Source organism: Lissotriton vulgaris, chromosome 6, assembly GCF_964263255.1.
Source record: "Lissotriton vulgaris chromosome 6, aLisVul1.2, whole genome shotgun sequence".
In the NCBI taxonomy this organism is placed as follows: domain Eukaryota; kingdom Metazoa; phylum Chordata; class Amphibia; order Caudata; family Salamandridae; genus Lissotriton; species Lissotriton vulgaris.
In genome coordinates this window covers 854,079,562-854,095,192 of record NC_141694.1, presented here as the reverse complement: position 1 = coordinate 854,095,192, position 15,631 = coordinate 854,079,562, and positions in this window count along the sequence as shown.

The following is a 15,631-nucleotide window of genomic DNA, read 5'->3' as shown; positions in this document are numbered from 1 at the left end:
CCTCAATTTATATATGTCTAATGGCTGGGGCTGTGTCCTTGGTTTCTCTATTTCTCGGGTCCATCTGTCCATCTCTTCAGGAGTCACTACAGTGGCACTTCTCGTACCTGAGGAAGTCTCTATCTGTACTTCCCTTGAGGGTAATGGAGTGGTTCTCCTCATTGAACCACCTTCAGGTTCCCTTATTGGTAAATCAATTAAGGATTTTACTGATTTACATTCACTTGCCTGATCGTCCACTATCAGGGGCTCTTTTCTTGGCTGTATTACTGACGCAGTTATAAGGGGGGTCTTTGGACTAGCTTGTTTATCTCCGTACAAAGAAACAACTGGGCCAATAGTCACTGGAATTGTCAAAGCCTCAGGACTTGTATTTAATTGGGAAATTTTCTGAATTAATTCACTTCCCTGTTTATTTAAAGCTTCTCTTTCTCTTTCTTGTAACACCCTTTCGATGGAGGTCTCATGTATCACTTGCGAAATTAAAGGTGGCTTTAAAGACAGGGCAGTCGGGTTTGAGGTGCTAGACCCCTCATTACAAGGTGGTCTAAAGAACGGGTTGTTCGGATTTACTATTCTCGTTTCTTCGTTATAGGGTGGTGGATTTTTCATTAATAAATCCTCCATGTAATCATCATCGGAATCCCCACTAGTCATTAAATGTCTAGTTTTCTCAGTCCTTTTACCTCCCACAGGCTCCTCTACCATTAGTACTGGGTAAAGCCCTTCCACTAACATATTCTGTCTCCATTGTTTCATTTGTTTTTCTTTAGAATCTCGTGGAACCTTTGGGTAAAATTTACTTAGTCCTTTGTCCATTCTAGGTCGGTCTCGCTCAAAAGCCTTGATCTCCCATTCTTCTAATGCCTCATATTGCGTTAACCTAGGTCTGGGATGTAAGTCATTCATTCGGGTCCTTAAATTAAACAAAATTATTCCTTTAAAGGTGCCTTCTAATGGAAATGCCAGAAGCCCATCATCTCTTGTGTACTCCACCCAGTTCTCTAACCATACACAGGAATGGTATCCCCTGTCAAACATCGTGAATGATGCAGAAGTATTCGGTGGTGGAATAATGACTCCTTCTCTAGTCCTAATAGGCTTGTCTTTTTTAAAGTAATTCTTAACTTTGTCTACAAGTGACAGTTTTCTCTTACTTCCGTACATTTTGTTAGGTCTGCCTCTTAACATCTGGTCCCTAGCAAACCCTAAGTATCTCGGATCAGGTCGATTTTCTGGATGACTTGGATACCACATATATTTCCCAAAAATTAAAATCGTGCAAAAATACTTCTTTCTGTTTGCTAAATGCTTCCAATACTAGCGCGTCTTTTATTTCTCGACAACCAGTCAACATTGTGGTTGCAAATAATTTCAACCAATAGGTGCGCGGCCTTTTCGTGAGATGAGTTCCCACGCTCCTGCACTCACTCCTCCTTGACAATGCTATCTCAGCTACACGCCCGCTGTCTTGACCAATACCAGCGCGGCTCTGAGTGACGTCAGCAGAGCTCTGCAACTGACTCCCTCCTTCACAAGGTATTTCGAAAACTCAGTTCTTTTGAATTTTAAAGTGCACATTTTATTATTTAACAACGGAAATACATTCGCCACTGTACCCGAGTGACTAGATAGGAAAGAAATGTTTCACTGCAAGTAAAACCCTTCCGTTTACTTTTCATACAGTACGAGTAGAACCCTTCCGCCTACCCTTCACACAAGCATTAGAGAACCTGCTACTCCTCCAGACTCATCCACTCCGGGATATATACTTGGGCCAAAGATTCACCAGCGAACCCCTTTGCTATCAATCAAGCTTAGACGAACCTGCTACTCCTTCCGTGTGACCCTTACTAGGTTATATCACAACAAAGGTTTTGCTAGCGAACTCCTTGCTATCATTTATTCACACAATTATACAGAAAACCCTAAATAGTGCTTCTGGTTCTGCCTAACCATGCACTAACTTCCTCTGGTAACAGACCTCAACGCGAGGTGGCTTCTACCTACCACCCGCTATTCTGCCCCCTGGGATTCCAGACAAAACATATAAGGTACGAACAATTTTGGTTAAAACATTCAATATAGCAGCATCAAATAAACATTTCAATAATACCACATTTGATCGATCAATAAAATATGAATTTTAACCTACTAACTAATTAACTACTTAACTTTTAACTAATCCCTAACCATAACTCTGCTACCAAGAAAGTATACTGATAGAGCGCGTAGGTCACCCAACTAGAATTTGTAAAAATACTCACCTGGGTCCATAATTCCAAATCGTATACCTTAACATTTATTTAGGTAACTCACGCTCTACTACCAGTATAATGTGATTTTACCTCTAAATCCTATACCAGTAACCTACTAATCTTTGTCACTAGATACCTAAACACGATGAATCAGGGATTTGGGTTAAGGGAAAAGGCATTCAAAACATCATAACATTTGTAATTATATATTAACCACAGACTCAGGGTAGGTTAAAACTCTTTATCTAATCATCATCATCATAAGTAATAAACCACAAGTTAAATGCTATTAGACTATCAATAACCAAAATCAGAAACAGCGTATAGCTATGAATAAGATAGATTATGCCAACCATTTAGAAACTTTGAAATAAAGGGAAGGTGAAACAAGGAACATGCTAATTTTAGATAACAGACTTTCGCAACTTGATTAAAGGAGGGTAAAGGAAGGGAACATACTAAACCCAAGAACTTTCGTAATACATTGGCAGTTTGAATAGAGAACACGATTGTGTAATTCGAGAATTCAGTTTTAGCACAACAAACTATAGGGAAGGTAAAAATTGGAACTTACTATAGATTCAGCTTATCTCATTAAAGGGAGGGTGAGAAAAGGAACATATACTATTAAAGAAACAATTTAGCATTGACTAAAGGTGGGTTGAACATTGGAACACGCTACTAGTCAGTAATACATGAAAATCTCATTTACCAAGGGATGGGGGAAAAAGGAACATATGCAATCAAAAGCTTTGCAAATTCGGGGAAGGTAAGAAGAGGACGCAATTTAGAAAGACAATTACCCACACAGATTTATATTTACTTAGAACAGTGTGAAGACCAACCATGGCCACGGGTCAGTTGGAAAGGACAGGAGGAACCCCAAAGACTTCAGTGCCAGTAGGCGAGCAGGAGCAGCTCATGGATAATCAGGACAGGATAACCCCAGAATTTGGATCAGGACCGGACCACCGAAGGTTTAGACCAGCACCCGCAGTTTCGGTTGCAATGCCTGCGCTACTCCCTCTCTGCAAGGAATATGCCAAAACCCTGATTGGGTTATAACTTTTATCAGCAAAGTGCTTTGCCAGCACTTTCACTTCCCAAAATCCCCGATTGGGTTCTCGAACCTCCCAACAGAGTCCTCCGCAGCTCTCTGCTTTAAGTCACCTATTGAGTGCGTTGGGTCAGTGACAGGTCAGCTAATCAGACAAGTCGGACAATTTCTCTAGCTAAACCTACGCTAATTATACTGTTTTTCAGGTCAATGTACCACCCCCCAATGTTGCAAGTGTAAGGATCCCCAAATTTGATTGGACAAACGAGGAGGACAGGTCATCACACCACCTAAATTTTAGACTTTCTCGGACTTCTTATTCAGATTCCGTCTACACCCCTTAAATTCCAGGTTCTCATGACATGCCTTTTGGTTAACCATGGTGAATATAACATTGAATACAATTGTAACAATCTTCAGTACAGCTCAGCTCCTTCTAGCTGGGTCACAGGTCGGGTTCCCAGGCGCATCTTGGCTGTTGCTGCCATCTGCTGGGTTCCAATGCTGCAGAGTTTTTTTTTCTCCGCAGGGTGACATGCGCAGAAAGGACTTCCAAACTGGAGTAGTAAGTACCTCCCAGGCCCAAAAAGTACGATACATGAAAAGTAAAAGGAAACAATTTAGAACACAATAATAATTGATTACACTGTATACCATGAATCTCTACACTATACCCATTACCTTAATATAAACTATAGCATTAGGATTAAGCAAAACGAACGGCTTAGCGAAAGCAGCAATGCAAGCTTCTCGCATGTGAGAACACAGAACAGCCATTTTATCACTAGTGCGCAGATGCGAAAGGGTTTCCTCCAAAGCTGCGAGTATGTCATGTCACGTGGGTATGACAGACGCATGTGCAGTAGAAATTCCCGCGTAGCAACAACCATTTTATATGCAAGCGTATTAGGATTAGAAAACACATAAGCAAGCTTCACTCGGTTTCCCAATATAAATGAAGAAAGGGTAAATTAGTAAGACAAACATGTTGATTACTTAGTTAGGGTTATTTGAGGCTCATGATACAAGCAAGTCGCTTTACGTGCGAATCCTTGCTCCATCACATCCATATTCATCGTTTTGCCTACCATGCCATTTCTGCTTTGTCCCAGCCATATGCAAATCAGTCTTGACTCTGCTCCTCATGGGAACATTCCAACCTGCACTACCAGGCAGGTCCTTCCTGAACTGGAGCACAGGTAACCTACTATAGGTTTTGCCCTAGTTAGGGCTTTTCCACAAGTATAGCGTGGTTCCAGTGGCAGAGTGAGCCTGGGACGCACGTCTAGGCATACCCAGCTCACTCAGAGTGTCAAATACAAAAACAACATGGAGATGGATGGAAAGCGTAAATAAATCTCAGCCACTTGCAATGATTTGAGCTGCATCCCAATCCATCATTTTTTGCCCATCATGCCACCTCAGTTTGGACCCAGTCATATGCAAATCAGTCAGCGGGTGAGTGTGGGGGAGATAGCCTCTCGGTGTTCATAGCCCTGTTTTTCGCATTCTAACTGCTGCACATAGCTTTTAACGGTTGCACACAGCTTTTAACTTTAAACATGTTAAAATACGGTCTCAGGCCATATTGGTTTTAGCGCTTTAAACTTATGCTCGGAAGCTTGCTTTCATTCCCCATGGTGGTTTCTGCTCCATTTGGAGCCCTTGTTCCGTCGCGGGTATGCCTTTTTCTGAGGAGGGGCTCCGGACACTCCCCCTGCCTTGGGCATTTCCAGTGGGAGGGGGAGAGATCAGAAATGTCATCCGGCAAGCAATAAAACTCACAAGCTGAGCTGGACATGCGGCGGGTGAGTGTGGGAGAGAGAGCCTCTCAGTGCTCATAGCCCCGTTTTTAGCATTCTAACTTTTGCACATAGCTTTTAATGGTCGAACACAGCTTTTAATTTTTAAAATTTTAAAATAATGCCTCCGGGCATATTGCTTTTAGCTCTTTCAACTTACGCATGGAAGCTTGCTTTCGGTCCTCATGGTGGTTTCTGCTCTGTTTGGAGTCCCCATTCTGCCGCGGCTTTGTCGTTTGCTGTGGAGGGGCTGCGGACACCCCCTGCCTTGGGCATTGTCGGTGGGAGGGGCAGAGATCAGAAATCACATCCGGCACTGAGTCGCACACAAACATATGCACTGGCCTCCGTCGTCAACACCAATGTGGAGTTGGGCTACAACGGCACACCCCACTCCAGATGGACCACCCAAGTCCACCTCTCCCAATGCGGGTAAACTGCCAGGGATGAAGAAAATACCAGATCAAAATTGCCAGAGAAGGGATGTTACACAGACAGCAGATACAGACACAAAGGGCGAAGGTGAAACCTGGCCCAAGGCACCAGAAGCACTGATGCCGACATGTACCCCAACAACCGCACGCACAGATGAGCAGATAGACAGAACTTGGCCATCCATTCCAGGGCCAAGGAATGAAGCACTCGGATCTGATCAACCAGCAGAAACACCCAGTTGAGGTTGGTCTCAAACCAAGCCCCAATAAATGTCCGGTCCTGAGAGGGTACCAGATGACATTTCTCACAGTTAAGGAGAAACCCTTGGGTCTGGAGCATGCCCCAGGATCCGTAACCCAGATGGAGCATGGAGGAGCCAATCATCCAGATAAAGGTACAATTGGATCCCCTTGAGAAGAAGGGAGGCCACCTGAGGGGCCACCACCTTGGTAAACACCCTGAGGGCCGACCGCTGGCCAAACGGAAGGACCAGAAACTGGTAATCAACACCGTGGATGCAGAACCTCTGAAACCTGTAGCAGAGGAGATGAACTGGCACATTATGGTAAGCATCCCACAAGTCCAAGGTGCACATCAGATGGTCCTTCAGCACCAGAGAGATTATCCACTGTAGGGTCCCAATTTTGATGGGGAGATCCAACACATACTGGTTCAGAGCTTTCAAATTCATAACCAGCAGGAACCTCCAATAGCCTTCGTCACCAGGGAGATGTTCTAATAAAACCCGCACCTCCAAGGGGGAGACCTGCTGAATGGCTCCCTTCAGTGACAGAGAATGAATCCCCTGTGCCAGAGCCACTTGCTTCATGGTCTTGGAAGTTCCAAGGAGTAAGACAAATTCCGGATGCTGAAGGGACCTCCCCAATTTCGATCCTGTAGCCGTGATGCTCATTGTCCAACACCGAGTCATCTGAAGTAGACTGCTCCCATGCCTGGAGGAAGTGGCTGAGGTGACTGATGACCACAAATTCCTGCCTCACAATAAAGTCAGGATCGAGGTTTAGGAGGGGGGACTGCGCCTTCTGATCCCACCGCTGACCAGCAGCGAAGCGACCCTGAGCCTTGGGGAACTGCTTCCTGAACGAGGAGTGAAAAGGAGATTTGGGCTTAAAGGACAGTCTTTCCACCACAGTGTTCTTGAGGGAGGAGGAATGTTTCTTTTTCTTGAACAACTTATGTTATTTGTCCTCCAATTTGGCTCTGAGCAATAAAGACCCCTGAAAAGGCAACCTCAGTGTTGAGTCCTTTTGTGCAAGATCAGCCCGCCAGTCCTTAAGAACAATATTTCTCCAGCCAGCTACGCAAGCCACTCAAGCAAGGGCCAAAGCCCTTACCACATCGACAAAAATATTTGAAAGATATTCAACCTGGTGCTCAATCTGATCCAGCAGACAAGCACAGTCAAAGGCATTGTCCAAGGACCGGAACAACTCCTTGAGATCAGTCAGCAAAGACTGCCTTACATAAGTACCATAGATCCCAGCCCGTAGGGAGGGATGGGATCGGAAAAAACCTTTCAAAGGGAGGCATCCACATTTTTATCTACTGCATCCTTGATGACCGCATCCTCATTCAAGGAGGTCTGCCCCACCAGCTTGCCGCAAAGGAATCTATGGGAATGGCATCAGGAAGGTCTTTCTGCATATCCTGCAAGGGGTGCAACAGCTTGTCCCTGGACACATACTTTCCCTTCAAATCCTCAGGCCCCTGCTGCTCCTCCTCAGACCATGAAGAAGAAGGAGATGGAACAGAACCCCTCCCGTTAGGCTTGGGGAAATCCCTCATTGCCGACCGTGTCTCCAAGATCAACCTCCTCAACTTTGCATCCCCACCTTCCCTGCGTTTAGGATGCGAAGAAGAAGAGCTGCAGGAACTAGAGACCAAAGAGAAAGGCGGAGCCGGCATAGGCCCCGCCGGGAGTATGGCGGGCGCACCGGCCCCCACCCCGCTCTCTGTGGTGGGGCGCGCCCCATCGCATCACCATGACGCGGCGGGCGCGCCTCAACATCGATTGGACCCCGGGTCTCCTAGTGACCCAGAAGTGATTGAATCACTTCCGGTTCACTGTGGAGCAAAGGCCAGGCCGGTTAGATCTGGCCTGGCAAGTGAGGGGTTAAAAGGCCACGGTGCGCGGGAGTCTGCCTCTTTGACTCCGCGCTCCACGGTGTGCCCCTCCAGCCTCAAGGAGGCTGTAATTCTTTTTTGGTACCCGGCCACCAGCGGCTCGTAATTTCTTTTCTTTTTTCCCACTCCAGGTTATGGTAGACCAAGGAGGCGACTTACGGTCCTTTGCCTTTGCTGGAGGGATTATCGGCAGAGTGGAGCGGGTCGGCTGTGAGCAGGGTGGGAGCAGCGGAGGAGTCTACTGCCGGGCGGCTAAAAGCTCGTGAGCACAGATGGCGAGTAAGGTTTAGTAAGACGGAAGAGGTTTTATTACCGGTGCGCTTTCAGCCCGGCGCACCCCTTTCCTGCTAGAGCCCCTGAATGCATTTGGTCTGAAAGAGAGGATGTGGTCCGTCGGCTAGACTGACGATTTTGGTGCTGGAAACCAGGGTTCGGGCCTCTTGGGGTTGAGTCTTCATCCTGAGATTATGAGCAAATCACTTAATTTCTCTGTGCCTGAATGTTTAATGTAAATGCGGTGCTCAGGTAAAGCGCTCCAATAACATCGGGTAGAGTTTGCGCTATATAAATATGCAACATTTTCGAATAGTTTGGTTGACTCCTATTCCTGCTTCTTGACGGGAGCAAGGATGACCTTTTGAGCTTGTATGACGTGCACTTCTATATCCTTAAGGAGGGACCCTATCGTTCGCTAAGCATTTGATTTGACCCTAAACTTGGGCGACCGTTTCTGTGGGTTTTGGACTGGTATATCAGGGAGCCCAAGTAGCCACTGTATTGGTGATTAACGCTTCCGTGATTTCTGAGCAAGGCACCGAGGCCAAGCACCACCTTGCACCCATAAATAAACATCACAGGAGAACCTTTTGTACATTTCCATCCAGGCCTCAATATGTGTTCCCAATAATCCCTCCTAGCAGCTGGGAGAGGTGCTTGAGTGCTGATTCCAGAAACCGGCTGCTTCCCTGCACCGTGTGCCTGTTGCACATGAGTGGAAACATTAGCCCGTGTGTTTCAAGGCAGATTTGGCAGTGCGCCTGGGCATCTTGTTGATTGGGGACTGCAGCTGCAGACCCAGGACTAGATACTAGCATACGGGGACCGCGAGGGAATGGACATGGAAACATTTGAAAAGGAATTGTTAACTTATGTTTTCCTTTCTAAAACTCTGTTAGAGCATGTAGTGGCTTGTTTAAATAACATCTGATGCCAGTGTACTTGTGTTCCTGGCATATGGGTCAGTTGTGTGGGTTTTTACTTCATGCAAAATAGACTAGCAGTGTTTCCCCTCGGTTGCACTTCCACTAATTGCTGTGATGTCGGGGCACATGACCAGTTTGTGTTACTGTCCTCACATAACCCGTTACCCCCTGGTCCCTCCGTCCTCGACACCTTCATACTAACAAGTGGAGATAACCATCTCCTAACAGAAAAAAAAGAACAGAGACATGCTGGGACCCTAATACTGCCCCTCCCACCGGTAGCACATAAGCAGTACTTACCCAGCATCACGTCTGTTCTTTTTTTCTGTCTTCGACAGAATGGAATGATGGTGTGCTGTGATGTTGCTAGCCCTGCTCCTGCTGTGCTGGGGTGGCGTGCTGATTCTTCTCTGCTCCCCCTGCCCGGCTGCCTGGCTTCGCGGGCAGGGGTGCTGTTTCCTGAGGTGTCTGCCTCACGGCCTGCCTGGCTTGCTGGGAGGCATGGCTTCTTCCTGGCCGGTGTTCTTGAGTTTGCCGGCCCTTTGCGGCTGGGGCGCCGGCCTCTGGTTCTCTTCCGGGTCGGAAGGGCGCGTCTTCCTGGTTCCTGGCTGCATGGAAGTCGCGTCGTGGTTTCCTCCGGCTGCCTTCCCGGCCCTGACGTGGTTCCTGCTGTGCGCTAGTGGCTGGTGGGGGGGGCCCTGGTTCGTGGGTCGGGTCTTCCTCCCGGGGTGAGTTCCGCATAGCGGTCTTTTTTTCTACCCCTTCTTTGCTGCTGTGTGATGTGGTCTCTGTTTGCACACCCGGCGCTGGTGCTGGGCGCCGGGGTTTGTGCCTCTGTGCTGCGTCCTCGTCCTGGTTACAGCGCATTGGGGACGGATGGTTCGAGGGGTGGGACCGTGTGGCACTTGGAGGCGGGTTGTGGCTGTCTTTCCTCCTCGCCCTGCATCCTGTGCTTGGACGTTATTCTTCGGCATCTTTTGGGCTGCTGGCTGCCGCTGTTTCTGCTTGGGTGCTGGGTTTCTGCCGGTAGCTCCTCTGCCTCCTGGTGGGCCGTTTTTTTCGGTGCTGTCATGCCTAAAGATGGCAGGCTAGCCTTCTGGATGAAGCCACGATACAGAACGGAGACTCCTGGAGATGCCGGGGTTTGAATCGGGGCCTCATGCATGCGAAGCATGCGCAAAGTGCGGAGCTTGCTATGTCTCCTGGTGTCCTGGCAATTGGGGGGGGGGCTTTGTTTCTGGGGTTGCCCCCTCCTTCGGGTGTGTCCCGCTTGCCTATGCGTGGGGGCCTGCTCTGTGGGTGTGTGTTGAACGCTCTTCTGCGATCCTGTGTGCTCCAGGTTTGGGCAGTGCTTGTTCATGGCCTTCTGCGACAGTCTCTGTGCTTGCTGCGTGTGCTGCTGTGTTGGGTGCAGACATGTGTGTCGGGCCTGTGCTTGTCCCGTGTCGTCCGAGTAGCCGAGTAGTCTCCGGCGCCGGCTCTTCTGTGCTTCTTATGCACTGTGCCCTTTGGGTTCTCTTCCTTTCTGCGCTGTTCTGAGGCGTTGGTTTCTTCCTCACCTGCCCCTCCCCACATTCCTGGTCTTGGCTGTGGTTTAGCTGGGCCTCTGGGTTTGCCTTACGGGGGTTTGCTGCCGTGGCCTGCTTTTTGCCTGGCTGTTGCTCTCCATGCTGGCGGGGTGCCCTGTTGCCCGAGGGTTGGTATTCCTCGCGGCGTGTTTGCTCCGTGTGGTGGTCCTCGCTGGTGGCCTGCTGCGCCTGTGGGTCCTCCTGGTCTCCCTCCCTGCTGTGCGTCTTGCTTCTGGCTTGTGTGGCCCTGGTTCGCCTTGGTTTGGGGTGCTGTGTTTCCCCTGGGTGTTCCTGTCTGGGCTGCTTTTCTCCTCCTCCGGGACGCCCTGCTGTGTCGCGCTCCCGGGGTTGGGGTGTGTTGGTGGGTGTGCCTGCTGCTGGGTGCCTTTTTGGAGTTCTTGGGGGCTCTTTTTCTCCCTCCCGCCACTGCCTCTTCCCTGGCTCCTCTTTTTTGTAGGTCGGGGGCTGGGGGGGGGGGGGGGGGATTTGCTCTGCTGCTGCCTGCCCTTTGTCTCTGCTGCCCCTCTGTTGCCCTCTGGTTTTGGCGCTGGCTTCCCTCGCCTGGGTTTGGTTCCCTTCTGTGGTGCCTCCTTCGTGTGTTCCGCGCCCTTGGTCTCCATGGTGGGGGTTTTCTGCCGGGGCTTCTTCCCTTGGTTCACTGCCTTCTGGTGGTGTCCCTGCTCCTGGCAGTGTTTTGCTTGCTCCTGGGGTTCCCTGTGTTGTGGGTTCTCTCCTGCCTGCTTGATTCACCTTGCTCTCTGCTGGTCTTGGGTCGGGCTCGCCTTTCGCTTCCTCCACTGCGGTCTGTTGGGGTTTTGCTTCCGTTTCCCCTTCTTCGGGTTCCTTTGCTGCTCCTGGCCCCCGGGCTGGTGGTGGGTCGGTGTTGTGGCTGGGGGGGGGAGGTCCTGTTGCCCCCCCTTGGTTCCTGTTTACCTGCAGCGGGTTTTCCCGCTTTTCTTTCTGCCCCTCTGCTCCTCCTTCTTGGGGTGTCTCCTGGGGGGCTGTCGTGGCCTGGCGTTGGTTGTGCTGCTTCTGCCCCCTTTTTTCCGGGTGGCCTTGCCTACGCTGTGGGCTGCCTGTTGTGTGGTGGTCTGTGCTCCGCTTGCAGTGTGCCTCCGCATCCTGGCTTCGGCTGAGTTGGTCGGGGTATGGTCTGCGGGGGCTTCGGGTTCCTGGTGTTTTTTTGTGCCTTCCCTTGGGGGGTGCCTGGTCCCTGTTCGGATTTCGGGTGCCCTTCCTGGTGCTCTTGGGGGCGTTCTGCCTGCACCTGGGTGATTGGTGCTGCTTTGGCTGTGGCTGCTCTGTTCTCCTTTTCTTCGGGGGGATGTGCCTTCGGGTGTTGCCCCGGGGCCTTTTTTGGTCTTGGTTGCTTCTGGGGTCTGGCTGCTTTTGTTCGTTACTCCTGCCCTGGCTCTCCCTGTGCTTGCCTTTTGGCTTGCTTTGGGTGTTTTCCTGCCTGCTCCTCCTGGTGCTGCCTGGGTCCCTGCCGGGTTTGTTCCTGGTTGGTGGCCTCCTGTGGGTTGGGCTTCTCTGTCGTGGCTTGTGGGGAGCCTGCTCTTTTTGCCCTGGTGCTTCCTCCCCCCGGGTTGTTTTTCCGGTGGTGTTTTCCCTTCTGGGCACTGGTGTTCGTGCCTCCGCTGTTTGGGCCGGGCTGTCTTTTGCTTGTGCCGCGCCCTTGGCGGGGCTTATGTTTTTCCCCTCTCCGGGTCTCCTGTTCTCCCGGGTGGTGGCCTGGTGCCGTGCTGCCTTTCTGCGCTGGCTGGGTGTCTGCTGGGGCTTTCTGCTCTTGCGTGTTGGTCTTCTTTTGGGCTCTGCATCCTTGCCTGGGTTCTCTTTGTGTCCGGGCGGGGCGCTCTGCTGTTGTGGCCGCACCCTGGTGGGTCCTTCGGGGCTTTTTTCCTGCTAGCGGTTCTTGGCGGTCTTATTTCGCCTGTGTTGGGGCGTTGTGGGGTCCTTTGCCTCCGGTGGTCTGCTGGCTTCCTGCTTGTTCTGGTTGTCCTCGGGCTGGGCCTCCTGGTCTTCCTGGCTGTTTTACCTGCTCTTGGGGTGTTCTGCTGTACGTTTCCTGGTTTTGTGGTCCGGGTTCGCTTCTGCCTCCCTTCTTTCTCTGGCCTTGTTTCCTCTTGTGGGGCTGTTGGTTGCCCCCCCCCTCGATCTGGGTGGGGTGTGGTTCCATTGTGCTCTTGCCTCGGTGAGGTTTTCCCTCCTGGCTGCGAGTTGGCTGGGGTCTTCTACTTGTTGGCCCTCTGCTTCCTCTGGCTTCCGCTTTGGCGCTCTTCGCCCTTCTGTGTGGTTGTGGCGGTGGTGTGCTGGGGGTTCCCGGTTCCTCCCTGCTCTTTGCTGTGCCGTGGGTGCTGCGTGGGCTCGTTCCCGGGTTTTGGTTGGCCATGCGGGTTCTCCTGCGTGGTCCGGTTGCTTGGCTCTGGTTCTGGCTTCCCGGTTCTGTTGCCGTTGGTTGCCCTCTTTTTGCGGTTGCTTGGCTCCTCTCTGGCGTTGCTGGGTTGAGGCCTTGTGTTGATGGTCTGGGTGCTGTGCTCCCTGGGCTTTCTTTTTCCTGCTGCTCCTGCCCTTGCTGCTGGTCTGGCCTAGGTGTGGGGTTCCTGGTCGGTCCTGTGTCTTCTGGGCGCCTTCTTTGTGCTGCCCTCTGTGCCTCGTTGGGCAGCTGCAGAGGTTTCCCGGTTGCTCTGTGCTCCCCTCCTGCCTTGTGTTCCATCCCTTTGGGGTTAGGGTTTTCTGGGCTTGTGGTCGTTTCCCTGTTTCCGGCCTGGTTTTGTTTTCTTTGTTTTCCGGTCTTGTTGGCCTCTCCTTGTTTGGTGGGCTTTCGACTGGGTTATGGGGTTCTCCCCGTCCCTGTCTTTTGGGTCGGGTTCTCGGTCCTGTTCGGCTCCTGGGTGCTTGTTGCTTCCTGGGCCTTCTCGACCGGGTTTCCTCCTCGGTTCTCTTGGGCTTGAGTCCTTTCTTTTTTGGAGTTTGGCCGGGTTTCTGGCCTGTGCTTCTCCTTCCTTTTGGGCTGGGTGCTGGTGCCTGCGCTCTGTTGGCCTTTTCTTTCTTTCGCTTCTTCCGGGTTGTCTCGTCTTCCTGGTGGGTCTGCCTGGTCCTGTGTGCCTTCCTGCTGGATCTGGCCTTGGCGGTCTTCTCCGGTGGGTTGTTTTGGCTGGTCTTGGTGTCCTGGTCCGGGTTCCGGTTGCTGGTTTCTCGGGTTGGCGGCCTCCTTTTCTTGGCGCCCTGGCCTTTTTCTTTTGTCTCCGGTCCTTGTCCCTGCTGTCCTGTTCTGGGTTGCGGGCCGGGCGTTTCCTGTGGTCTTCCTTTCCTCCTTCTTGGTGCTCCCTTGGGTGGCTGCTTTTGTTGTGGTTTCCTGGGTGTGCTTGTGCGTGCGGAAGGCCGGGTTTTCTGCTTTGGTATTCTCCACTTGTTAGTATGAAGGTGTTGAGGATGGAGGGACCAGGGGGTAATGTCCTATTACTTACCGGTAATCTTAATTACTACGGGTCCCTTAGTCCTCGACACCTTCATACGCCCCTCCCTCCCTCCAGGGCGGCCGGCCTTCCTGTCTGGGCTAGGTTGTACAGACGGGATGCTGGGTAAGTACTGCTTATGTACTCCCGGTGGAAGGGGCAGTATTAGGGTCCCAGCATGTCTCTGTTCTTTTTTTTCTGTTGGGAGATGGTTATCTCCACTTGTTAGTATGAAGGTGTCGAGGACTACGGGACCCGGAGTAATGAAGATTACCGGTAAGTAATAGGACATTTTTTGCCATGCGTCCCTCTGCTACAAGCTAGTACTGTGTTCCAGCACTGCCACCAGCGTGTTGGTATGTTGCATGTGATTGTGTTGCTCATAATAGGGGTTACACTCTTTATTAGCCTGCCTCTGCGTAACTTAGGAGGTTATCATCAGGCAGCCATTCATCTGGCGTAATGTCAGTTTGGAGATCGCCTCGTTCGCTGTTTTGAAATTTCACTGAAAGTATGATTCAATGGGGTTTTCACTTTTTGATAGCCTGCCTCTGTGTAATTACTGATGCCCTGCATGTGTATGCAGGCCAGGCCACTTGACCAGAGACTTGTCATGTGGTCCTATGACTCGGAGTTAAATTTGGGTAGCGGCAGAGATTTTAAAAGTTTGTTTTGTGTTTTGATTTCTTTAAATATGATGCTGTACTAGTATAAAAGATGGCATGCTGGAACTGGCTTGACATCAAAAGCAACCTTAGATATGGACACAAAATGGCGAAAAAATTTCACACTGTTTGGCATGCTATAATTACTGCCACGCGGGATGTATGCCCATGGTAAGTTATCATCGGTCAGCCATTTGTCGGGTGTAACATCAGTGTTGAGATCACGTCAATAGCGGCTGCGAAACTTGGCAGCAAGTTTAATTTTGAAGGGGTTCACGTGGTTGACTCATTTATTAGCCTGCCTCTGTAATTACTGCCACTCTGTATGTATGCCCATGGTAGGTTATCATCGGTCAGCCATTTGTTGGGTGTGACATCATTGTTGAGATCACGTCAATAGTGGCTTCGAAACTTCAAAGCAAGTTTAATTTCAAAAGGGGTTCATGTGGTTCACATTTTTTAATAGCCTGCCTCTGTAATTACTGACGCGCGGTATGTATGCCCATAGTAGGTTACCATTGGCCAGCCAGTTCCGTTGTAACGTGAAAGGATGTGGCCCTTCAGGCAGCAAAATCTTAAGTTGCGTTTTCCTTGTAGATACACAATGTGCATTCGCGTGAACGTTAAGGCGTGAATGTTACCGCATGTTACCACGTAGGTGGCAACAGGTGTTTTGTTACCATGTAAGGCTTACCACTTAGGTGTTAACAAGTATTTGTACGGTGTGACTGTTACCCTGCATGGAGGTGGCTGCAGTGATGTTACCACATGGCCATTAGGGTATTACCAGGTAGGTGTAACACATGGGTGTTACCACGTGTTACAGCATGTGTGTTACAGTGAGGGGTTTAACACGTATTATCATGCCCATCTTGGCATGACTACATTGCATGATACACAAGAGCAAGGCAGGAGATTACTTGGGGCCAGATGTATCAAGATACACTTTTGCGATTCTCAAAGAGCGATTTTTAAGGAATCGCTATTTGAGAATTGTAAAAAGGTATGTATGTAGAAATTTGCTATTTTTTAGCGATTTCTTAA